The sequence below is a fragment of the Pteropus medius genome, unplaced genomic scaffold (assembly GCF_902729225.1).
Source record: "Pteropus medius unplaced genomic scaffold, Ma_sr-lr_union100, whole genome shotgun sequence".
NCBI lineage: Eukaryota > Metazoa > Chordata > Mammalia > Chiroptera > Pteropodidae > Pteropus > Pteropus medius.
In genome coordinates this window covers 40,034,756-40,047,143 of record NW_024349800.1, presented here as the reverse complement: position 1 = coordinate 40,047,143, position 12,388 = coordinate 40,034,756, and positions in this window count along the sequence as shown.

Here is a 12,388-nt window from a genome sequence, read left to right as displayed (position 1 = left end):
ATGTGTTATGTTACATGTTGAGTGAGAATTATGTTTATAGATGGAATTAAAGTTGCTAATCAGCTGACCTTAACACGGAGAGATGATACTGGATTATGTGAGTGGGCCCACTATAATCATAAGGGACCTTAATAAGTGAGAGAGGGAAACAGAAGAGTGTCAGACTCAGAAATATTGCAAGATTATAAATATAATTTGTATCCTAATGCTCATGGGATGTTTGAGACAATAATACTTCTTAAAGGTCGAAAACAGCAGAAAATTCATATCTCTTTAACCTTATTGTCATGACGACCTAGATCCCACTGAAAAGAAAATCATAGAAAAAAAACTTTGTAAAAAATATATCATTTTAATTTACCTTATAATTTTTAACAATGTCTATACTTCTATGATGCTGACCATAAATAATAAAAACAGGTGGTAAACTGACTATCTACAGTTATAGCAGTCACAATATTTGTTTAAAAAAATAGTTTACCATACTTGATAACTTAAAACAGCCACACCTTTAAATATGGCTCCTTTTTGACTCAGATCATTTAGAAATAACAGTACAGAATTTCATAAAATTGAAGCTGGTTGCTTGTCAGTCATAAGAAGGAGGTGATATGAGACTAAGTCATTTGATTTAAATGTTTCTAATGAAATAAATTAGAATCTTAATTAGACCACCCTTAGCTAAAGATTGTGATAAACTATACAACTGGTGCTTCCTTAGCTGAATGGCAAGTTGCAATGATTTAAAAATTAGTTTCATTTTGTGAATCAAGGACGCTCTATCACTATACTCCTATGAGATTCAAAGTTTAAGTGAGAAAAGTACGATTCATGTGTCCAAATATCCATCTTTGGAAATAATCTCCAAAATGAAATGTTATTTTTTTTGTAGTTAGAGCTGCTATAAACAATTAAGTAGGAGGCCACATGAGAACATTAGAAAAGAAAAAATGTGCTTGCCATCTGAACATCTGGGGTTGTTTATTCTCCTGGCTTGAGGAAAGCTCCATGTTAAAACCACAAGCAATATTTTACTATCATTCTTCATCCAGCTTCAATTAAATAGGACGTGATTTTATACCTTTGGTGGTTTTGAGGTTTTGGCCTGGCTTGCACATTTGGGGTTGGATCCTGTTCTAACATTACAGCTGTTTTCAATATAGACATTGAAAACTAGAGGAAATGTACTATACTGTTTTACTGAGTGTTGTTGATTTTTTATTTTTTCTAGCACTTGCTTTAGATTAAGTCAAATCATTCTTTTGATACACTGAGTTTCCTGTCAAAATAGATAAATTATGAGCTGCCTGTGCATCTAGGAGCCCCTTTACTCATAAAAAAAAAATACATCTGAAACGTCAGTTACTTTGGTCATGAAAACCTTCAAAGAATTAGAATGACAAATTTTAGTAGATCTTTCAAAAATAATAATAATAGCTATATCTACAATGTACGTATTATCAAACTAGCCAGTTCTGATCTCTCATACCACCTCCCCCAGTCTCAGTCTAATATAATGAGACTTTTTTTGGGGGAGGGAATAAGTAGTGACATGGTCACAACCTGTCAAAAATTAACAATTTCAAGAAATTTAGATAATTTTTTTAAACTTAAGCTATGAAATCCCACAGTAGGATTTAAATAAAGTCCAAAGAAGAGTGATAACAATGATGGCAATAATAACTAAACGAAGTGATTTAAATTATTATTAAAATTTCAAAGCATTTTTATGCACAGTGCTTATTTTATTATCTATGAAGCAGGCTGTAGGATTATTAAACATTTTGGAAACCAAGAAAAATGAAGTCCAAGAAATTAAATATCTTATGTGATATGACACTTCCATGAAGTGGAAAATCCAGGTTTCTTGGACTTAGCCCTGCAGTCTTTACTGTCAGCAGTTTTCTTTACTAGTTTCTCTTGTGACTAGAAGAACGATCTGGACACCTTTCTACCGAATCTTTCGGGAAAATATATTAATTGCTAAGGAATTTCTGAACACAGTGTTATTCAGGGACTCAATTAGAGTGTGATATTTTGCAGGTGCTGTCATCTAAAGAACAAGATTATATTTGGTAAGAGGACCTACTCTTATGCACTAATCATTGTAAAAAACTTATCTTGAATAAACCGTAGTACCTTAAAGATTTTTGTGCACTCAATTTCTAGTCAAAAACTGAGATTAATCTACTAAATTTGTTCAATAATGATATCTCAAATGTAATTAGTTGTATCCAAGTAGTCTCCATATTTGAACATCAATATTAATGTAGCACAATGTAAAAATGGAAGTTGTAGTTGAAGAACCATGGCAGTATATAACACATTCCAAATAGAGGTTTGATTCCAGAAGTGTCTATTAACTAGTTATGACTTTTAAACCTTCATCCCCATTGAGGAAATAAGTGGACTTGAGGAGGTGATATAATTTCGGCAGAGAGATATTGGCATGTTGTTTATCACAACACTTATAGAGAAGGGTTATAGGAGGGCCTGTCCCTCACCTTAAGTGTAGGAAAGGGGTTTTAACTAGGAACTCTCTGAGCTTCTTACATGGTTCCATTCTAGTCTATGGGACACCATGAACTGGTGTCTGACATATAACAAAGAAATCTGAAGGTTTATTGAGTGATTAACCAGTTGTTTTCATGGTGAAGAAAAGGAAGAGTTATTACTTTCAAAGAACTGGCCTGAGCTCACAAATTTTTCAGGGTGTTCAGGGTACTAAAAGCATGAGGATTCCTTTGGCTATATGCATGAAAATAGAAAGCAAGCAAGCAAGCCAGCACTGGGTGCTTTTGAACACACCCAAGTTCTCAGCAGATAGAAACTGGACATAATGACAGATGTATAGGATTAAAGGAATCACAAGGGGAAAGTCAGAATGGAGATGCTTATGGAACCTCACCTGAGTGATCAAAGTGATGAGGTTTATTAGAAATAGTCAGCTTAACCATCTGTCAAGTTCAGAAGGTGGTAGATCTCCACAATGACACCAGTCATTAGAAACTTTCCTTCTTCCATTTCATCTCCTCCTTCCTACTGCTCCCATCCCAGAGAGAACCTGAAACTAAAATTAACAAGGCAGAAAAGGAAGGATAAAGCTATTTCGTGGATATGGGATAAGGAGCTATATAATTCTTTCTCCATCTTTTCATTTATAGTAAGCATGTAAGGGAAGAAGTTTTAACCTGAAAACAAGATTGAAGCCAAAGCAGTTGGTAACTAAACTGAGACTATGCTATGTGAATTGAAGGTAATGGAGAACAACATTATTATTTACAATTAACCATAAAAACCATTAGGACCTACCTACTATAAACAGAAGAAAGCTTAGGCCCACAGAGTAAATTTAAAGGAACTGTAGGAGGCATGCTGTTCTCTGATGACACTCCACCGAGTCCTGCAGTAGACTGTTATAAAACCAGTAATCATAATCACTAAGAATATGGCAGTTATTTGAAATGTCTACAATGTAATCCATGATTTTTTATTTTTCTTCTACTTCTAAACTTCCAACTTATGTTTTCAGACGCAGAACATCTTTTCTTGTGATATCTATTATTCACGTCTGTTCTCCAGTTTCCATTCTGCTTCTAAAAATATTCTAATATAAAGCAAGAGGTTCTGTTTTTTCCTACCAGGCTGAGAACATTTTGAACCGTTACAGAAAACAGTAATCTAAACAAGTTTTAAGCTATAGCATTAAATATCTTCATTTCCCTCTCTTTTATGAAAGAGAAAATAGTGATGGAACAACTTGTGGGAAATTAATAATAGAATGGTAGCTGAACTAGTTTTGACATGTTCCACTTTGGCTATGCTTTACAGCTAATGATGAAAGAGCAGCAATATTATGCAGTAATGGCCTTCCCCCAATTGTTTTTCAAAACTGCACTCATTAAACCATAGCCTTCCTAGGCTTCTTTAATAATCAGCTACATAGTTAGGAACAATATAAAAGCACTTCCATATTTTATAGTAACCAAGAATCACTGCTATCTATAATTAGAGTCAATACTTGAACAAAGGGGAAAAACTTAATTTTCTTAATGTTTTCATGCATGGAGAAACAATCAAGTTTTTTTCTTTTTTGTAATTGCATTAACTGGCCCTATCTGGGTCTACTTTTCCAAATTATAAGCAAGCCAGGCTATTGTAGTGTTAAAACAGTCTTTAAATATCTACCTGCTATTTTATTTTCTACAGTTCTAATGGCAGTGATAAGAATCTTCCCAAGTCACATTTATCTTTTGCTCTCACTCCCTCAAGGGCTAGACCGACTCCGTGTTCATTGACCTTAAATCTTGATTAAGTTTTGGCTGGAAACTAATAAAGCTGAAAACTGGAAAATGGAATAGTCCATTATTGATGTAATCTTGCCTTATGAAGCAGCAGGGGAAGCAATAATAAATGTTCTTTTATTAAAGACTGTGCTAAGCTAATGGGTCTGATTTTGTCAAGTCACTAATGGAATGCAGAGAAGTTGAACGGAGTGTTCAGAGTGGACAAGAGTGTGGAAAAGATGGAGAGGGTGAGGTATCAAAATAATTTTTTTCGGGTCTTGTAAACTAATTTTATTGAATGATACATAGTTACAATAAGCTTGGTATTGATGTCATTTGTGTCATGTCTAATGTGTGACAACACTGAATCTGGACTATTTTATCCAATAGTCTCAAATAGAAGAAGACACCATATTTTGGTATAAATGATAAAATGTATCAGGAATTTTTGAGGGAGCCTCTGTTTACTAGTATTTATTTTCTTGTATTTTATGCTCATATAATTTCGATATAACCATCTTGTTCTATAAAATGTTGAAAGAGACTGGTTTAAATCTCCTACTATAAATGTAGAGTTAATTATTTCTTCTTATCAATCTGTCATTATTTTGCTTTCTACATTTTATAACTGTTATTAGGAGCATACAAATTTTACATGGTTTTACCTCCCTGGTGAATCTTTATCATTTAGAATTCCTCTTCTTACTTCTAGTATCTTTTCTGCTTAAAGCTTTGTTCATTTCATGTTAGCACATCTTTACAGTATTTCTTTTAGATATAGTTTATAAAGTGTTTACTTATCCTTAAACTTTCTTCTATAAGTTTTATATCAGCATGTTTCTATGTGCCTTTTATAAACAACTCATTGTTAGATTTTTAAAACTTTAAGTGCAATCTGAAAATATTTATATATTAAGTGGAACATTTACTACAGTTATATTTTATATAATTAACAAAATATTTTTTACATCAATTATCTTATTTATACTATATAGCCCCCCTCTCCTATTTCTTTACTCTCCTTTCTTGATTTGTCTCAGATTGTGTAACTATTTTAATCATGGCATTTTCCATTTAATGACTGACTTTTATTAGCACAATTTTATGCATAAGGAAACTGAGTCATAGGAAAGGTCTCTCAAGATTTGAAAATCTGTTTATAGTGCCTCCAGGGACCATGCTTTTATCCATTATGCTGCTGATCCAGAAACCAAACTAAAATTATCGTTAATCTCACCATATCTTCACAGTATTATATCCACGAGGTTATTATCTTTAACTGAATCTCTTTACTTAAGTTCTCTCTTTTTGTTTCTATACTGTGATTTGAAACTCCAGGCTTACAATTCAGTATTAAGGGTGAGGCGAGGAAATATTAGTCTAAGGATAGGTTATATATAGTCAGCTCTGGAAATTCCAGATGATCCTTGCAGAACCACATTTTCAAGAAACACATTTGGGAAGTCAAAGTAATGAATTAAATTATTTTTCCATCTCTACAGTTTAAGACAACAAAAAGGTTAAGTATCATTAATTCCCAACATATCTATGTTCGGCTGTGTGGATATAGCCAAGGAGATGAGGAATCAGAAAGTTGTTTGCACATTGCCATATATCTCTGAATTAAGATCCTTTTTTAAAAAATTTCAAGAATTTGTTCAATTTCCCAGTTTTATGAAACATTCTCAATTACATTTCTTAGTTTGGAAGTATTTTTTTTATAGTCATAAGAGGGGAATTAGAGACTAGCAAAGCAATAACAGAGAAGATCGTCATGTGAACTTTTATTTGGTTGCTATAAATAACTGATAATAAAAATGCTTTAATTTCATGAAGTATATATTTTATATCACTTCTGAATTTAAAACAGATCTAATTATAATGCAATGTTAGAATAATTTGGCTGAACTGCCTTTCTAATATTTATAGTTCATATTTCATCGGGCATTTCTCTTTGGTGAGGCTAATTTTCCTTAACTTTTCAAATTATTTATGAGGAGAAATAAAATTCATTTTTAGAGAGTTAGTTTCTCAAAAAGAACTGTAAACAAAGCACTGAGGAAACTCTCTAGAATCAAAGAATGACATGTATTCACATTAACATGCACATAAAGTCAAATACAGTTTAGACAATCTAAAATGTGTGTGTGTGTGTGTGTGTGTGTGTGTGTGTAGCTGTTGTTCTCTTCAATAGAGAAACTTTAAATTTAAGTAAATTCATTCTTAGGATGATTTTGATGGCTTTTTATTTGTTTATGTTTGTTTTCTTTTTAAATTAGTAAATGCAGTAGACTTAACATAGACCAAATGAAAGTATTTAAAAGAGAATCTTTCAAAGCAAACTGCCATTCAAATATTCTTTTTGTGAAAAAGATTTGTGATATGACAAAACTCTCTTGCATCTTTGGATTCCTTCCTGAGAGTTATGAATATTATAAACTCAGATTGGTTTGAATTTTTGACTGAACAAGTACCAACATTATTCCATTGGTTCATGTATATCAGAAGACATTTGTCTGGCAGAACAGGATTTGTAGTTCTTTTAAAATCTGGGAGTAATTCCAATGCCATTAAATGATATTTTAGGAAGATGAAAGAGGGAAAAGAACATGGCAGAGCCTACAAATACATAATAAAAAGTGATTATGACTTCAAATCTTATATCTCAAAGTGAAAAATAATTCATTATTTAAGGTATTTCTACTTTTTAAAATATTTTTCAAAGTACTATTTTTGTAGTTTCTAAAGAATTTACAATGCATTAAAGAATATTAACCTCAACAATTTATAACCACATATCATTTTTGACCAAATATAGGATTATGCATATTGGTAACGCATTCTTTTTGTCACACCAAGTTCTTACTGCTATTTGCTTGTTTTTAAAAAGCAAGTCCTTCCTCAAATTAGAAAGATGGTCCACTATAGAGAATATTTAAAAATCTGGAAAGTAGAGGTTTGTCTTTATATTCTTGGTATCATTAGTAATGCCTCTACAGAAGACTGCTTATAACCTAGTAGGCAATCTATGATATGTGATTCAAAAAAACTAGGAAATACTTTGAAATATACCAACTGTCTTGAACTTATAGTTGATGTAAAAGGAAAAGTATGACTTTCTCTGAAATCATTTATAATCTTATGAGTCTTACTGCAATAAACAAAAGCCAAACATTAAGGGTTGATTATAAACATTAAGCATTCCAAAACAAAGGATATAAATATGGTTTGGAGGATCCGGAATAGGATTTATGAAGGAAATAGAGTTTGATTTCATGATAAAATTAAGGATTGGATTTAGATATTCCAAAATAAGTTAGATGGAATTCTTTATTGAGGAGCAGGGTTAAGCTGAGTAATAGGCCTGAAAATAGATATGTCACATGCTAAAGACAGAAGTTGTGGATATGTAAAATTTTAAATTTGTGTAGTTGGCAGTGGTGGTGGGTACAGAGTTGGGGAATGTTATGACTTTTAGATAGGATATAGAATCATAGGGTTATTCTAAAATTTGAAGGATTAGGTAGCTTGAGCAAACTAGTGTGTCTTAGGATGGTTGTTCTGGAAATGGTCAGTAAGATACTAGTGGAAACAAGTGAACTATGTCAGAGATGAGACCGCTCCAGCCACTTCACACTTCAGTATTAAAGCCCTAGGCCAGAAGGAAAATGTGAGTAAGAACCACATTGAGCTACAGTTTTAATGCAATAAATAAAAACACTTAATAAGAGTATCCAAGATGAAGAACGAGGATGAGAAAGGTGACTTCAAGGTGGTAGGCTGGAAGACTGATGAAATGGCTATGATCACAAAACAAAAGTCATTAGCTGCGAAGACAGGGGTTTATGGAGAGAAATGATTCTTTCAGTTTAGCCTCTTTTAATTTCAGTTTAAATCAAGTGGACTGTTTTTTTCTTATGTGTATGCTTCATTTCCAAATACTATGCCCCAATCAGGAAGAGAAGAGCAAAGAGGAGGCCAGATCAGAAAACTGATTCATTTTCCAAGCACCTCAATATGTTCCAGATTCATGATTTTTAATACATAATTTCCAGTTCCATAAAAAAATTCCTTAAGGAACAATAAAACTACCGTATTTATGGAGATACTTGTATGCATAATCAAATTAATTGTACATTTTTTCAGAGTATGATTTCTACAACAAATGATAATGGCCAGATGAGAAGAATTTGATAAGCCCCTCAGAAGACTGAAACAAATAAACAAAAAATCAAATGGCATGTTATGCTATTAACACAGAAATAAAGACAAAATAAAGTTAAAATGATGAATGTTCTTCAACCCTAGCCCTACATTGTGCAGGACTTAAAATCAATTTCAGTGAGGGTAAGCTTGCAGAAATAACAAAACAAAACAAAACAAAACCTCTGCAAGATGCAAATTTGACCCTTGCTTTAAGAAAAAAATCTTAAAATCCATTTTAACATTGATATTATAGAAATTTACCAGTAAAATTTTAGAAGGATAAAGAAGGTGATAAATAATATGAATTCTGGAATCAGACTGCCTGAGTTTCAATTCTGGCCCTGAAAGTCACTAGTTCAATGATGTGGGGAAATTTACATAGCCCCTCCAACTGCTGTTTTCCCTTGTATAAAATGAATATAATAAATTTACTTTCCTGATATGCATACCATAAATATGAAAGAATTTCCTTTATATAATGTTCTTAATACAAAAAGCCTGACACACAGTACATGCTCAATTTTAAAACATTTTTTAAAAAGTGAACTAACATTTTCAAATTTCTCAAATGGAGAATGATTAACTTTCTTCTTTGATAAGTTAAACATCTGTTTTATTTTTTATTTTACTTTTTATTTACAACTTGATCAGAATATGACTGATTGTTTGCAGATATCATTTCCTCTGTTAATTTCTTTCTATAAATCCATATTCCCATTTGGCATCATTTTTCTACTTCCTTCTAAAAGGCTTTCTTTAAAATTTCCTGTTCAGGAGGTGTGCCAGGGATAAATTCTTTTAGCTTTTACAAGTCTAAAAAAATTTTATGCTGTCTTTGTTTTTAAAAGATATTTTCCCTTGGTCCAGAAATCAAAGAGATTTTCCCCGTATTTAAATATGTTGTTCCACTGTCATCTGGCTTGCATTGTTTTTTTTTTTTAAAGTCTGCTATCAATGTTTTCTTGTATATCAATGTATGTATTATGCCTATCTTCTTTGTTTTTAAGACTTTTGTTTATCATTAGAGTAAGCAATTTGATTATGATGTCCTTTGGCAGAATTTTATTCATGTTTCTTGTACTTAGTATTTGTTATTTTTCTTGGACCTGTGAATTTATAGTTTTCATTAATTTTGGAAAACTTTTAACCTTGTTTCTTCAAATAGTTTCTTCAGAGACTCCACTTAAATGTATATTTGGCCACTTGAAGTTACCCACAGGTCACTAATGCTCTTGTTTTTTTTTAAATTTTTATTATTATTTATCATTGTTATCATTATTTGGTTTCTGTGTTTCATTTGGTATAATTTCTGCTGCTATATCTTCAGGTTTACTAATAATTTTTCATCCAGTGTCTAATTGCCTGTTATTCTCAACTAGTGTGTTTTCATATTAAATGTCAGATTTATTAACAGCTATAAATTCAATTTGGGTCTTCACTAGTTTTAACTGGCTCATGCTTTTCTCTACCTTCTTGAACACATCTACATAGCTATGATAACTTATTTATATAGACGAAACATTTAAACAAGTTAGAATAACAATATGGTACTATTAATTGTTATACGGGCTTCCTCAAAGCTGCTTTGAAAAAAATGGAATAGCAGGGTCTTTTAACTCATTGATCCTTGGCAGTTTTCGTAGTCACATATCAAGAATGGATGATGAAATCAAAGCAAGGAGAGATGTTCACATTCTAGCAGGAAACAGTAGAAAAGGTATGTTTTGCATAATTGATTTATAGTTATGCCTATAATTATTAGCACTTGATTTTTTTCTTTATTGACCAAGATGATACTAATTGTGCCAGCTACACTGGTTTATCCATTATTGCAGATTCACCAATCTCAGCAATTTTTACACCAGAACACCTTTTTGGTCTGAATACACTAAGGGTAAGGGCTGCTCATAACAAGGTCCACTCCAAATGCTGAGTTAAACAAAATCTGACAGTTTCCCTCTTCTAGCCTTTATTTGAGAGCCTTTATTGTGCTAAGGCTCACAATTTCTGAATGGAATATAATATGTAGCTGTTCTCAACCTCAGTGAGCATAATAAATTTTCGTGTCTTTTCTATGACTAGCTTAGAAAAATTCACTCGCTAGAACTCCTGTGGAGAAATGCTGTCCTTAACTACCCTGGAAAGACAGCAAACATAACCCACGATAGTATTCTTCAGTCTTCATTCCAACCCACGCAGCGTTAGTTATGGTTATGTCATGAAGTTCACATTCATCGATTCCTTAATGACCACGACTTCCTCCCTTCCTATTCACAATGCTACTTCTCCCATCCAAAGATGGAGTCTATTTCTCCACCTGCTTACACCTGGGCTGCCCACGTCACTCATTTTGACCAACAGAATAATATGACATAAGTCCCAGTGTATGAGTTCTTGAATGCAGGTCTTAAGAGGCCTTGCGGCTTCCTCCTCCACCTACTTGAAACACAGACCTAAAATTAATGTGAGGCCTTGAAGCTTCTCCCTCACCTGTTTGAACCACGGACCTGAAATTAATGTACAAGGAGCCAGTATAGGTTAATACAGGATAAGAGGCTTAGCGGAGAAATAACGAGCTCCAAATATGTAAGTGAGACTATTGGATGTTCTAAACCAGTTGACCTTCTAGCTGAATGCAGCTGCATGAGCCCAGGCAAATCCATCAAGGAACCACTCTGTCAACTGACAGAATCATAAATATTAACAGATCATTTTAAGCTAATAACTTTAGAGGACATTTATTATAGAGATAACTAATACAGTGGCCACATTAGAATAACACTCATAAAATTGTGGTCCCTCATATATACAGTCTGATGTTCAGTTTTGGAGGTAGAAAGACAGTTGTGGCTCTGTCGAGTTCATTTGGATAATCTTTATGTTTTAACTGAAATGAGAGAAAGTTGAGAAAAGATATCACATTTTTAAATGCCATACATTTTAATTTGGGGCAAAAGTTCATTGCAGTGCATTTCTTTAATCTTTTCTTTTTTTCCCCTTAAAAACAGACCCTCTCTCAGCAGCCGAAGGTTCCCCACTGTGTAAACTCTTCAAAACTTCTCTTTCTCATTTGTACAAATATACTGCCTTTCCAACAAAAAGAAAATGGGGGGCCACCAGGAATGATGCTTTTCCTAAGGGACAATCCTAAGGATAAACTGGGCTATTTCGTGGAAGCAGCAAAAAATGGGCAGCCCCATGCTGGAAATTGGAGGGGGCAGCAGTAGAGAAAAGAGCAGTCTCCCTCCAGAGTCAACGAAGCTCTTAGACGCTTAGATGTGGGGTTGTCATGCAGATGAGCACATTGTTTTTATCTGCAACTTTATTATGGGGTGCAATGTTAAGTGGGCATCCAATAGCTCCTGAATCAGCTTTCTGCTAAGTGAGGGTGTGCCTTGTGCTTGTTACATTATTTTCTACTGTGAGAAAAGGAAGAATTGCTCACCCCTTTTTGCATTATTACTAGCCCTCGAATCTCATTACTGCTTACTACAGGAATTGTTACTAAATGAGCTATAGGCCCTCCAAAATGGTCAGAAATATCATCTCTTTACTAACAGTAATATAACATGAAGCAATGACAAAAATCAGTGAAACCAAGACCATATTGTACAGACTACTAAGTTTTGCTGGCATCCAGAATGTATCCACAGGGGAACACATTCCAAGACCCCCAGTAGATGCCTGAAACCACAAATAGTCCCAAACTCACTCTGTCTCTGTCTCTGTCTCTATCTCGCTCTCTCTCTATATATATATACACATACCATGTTTTTTCTATACATACATATCTATGATAAAGCTTAATTTATAAATTAGTCACAGTAAGAGATTAATAATAATACCTGGGAGGGATAATGAAGGACAGAGTGAGATTTCATCATGCTACTCAGCAC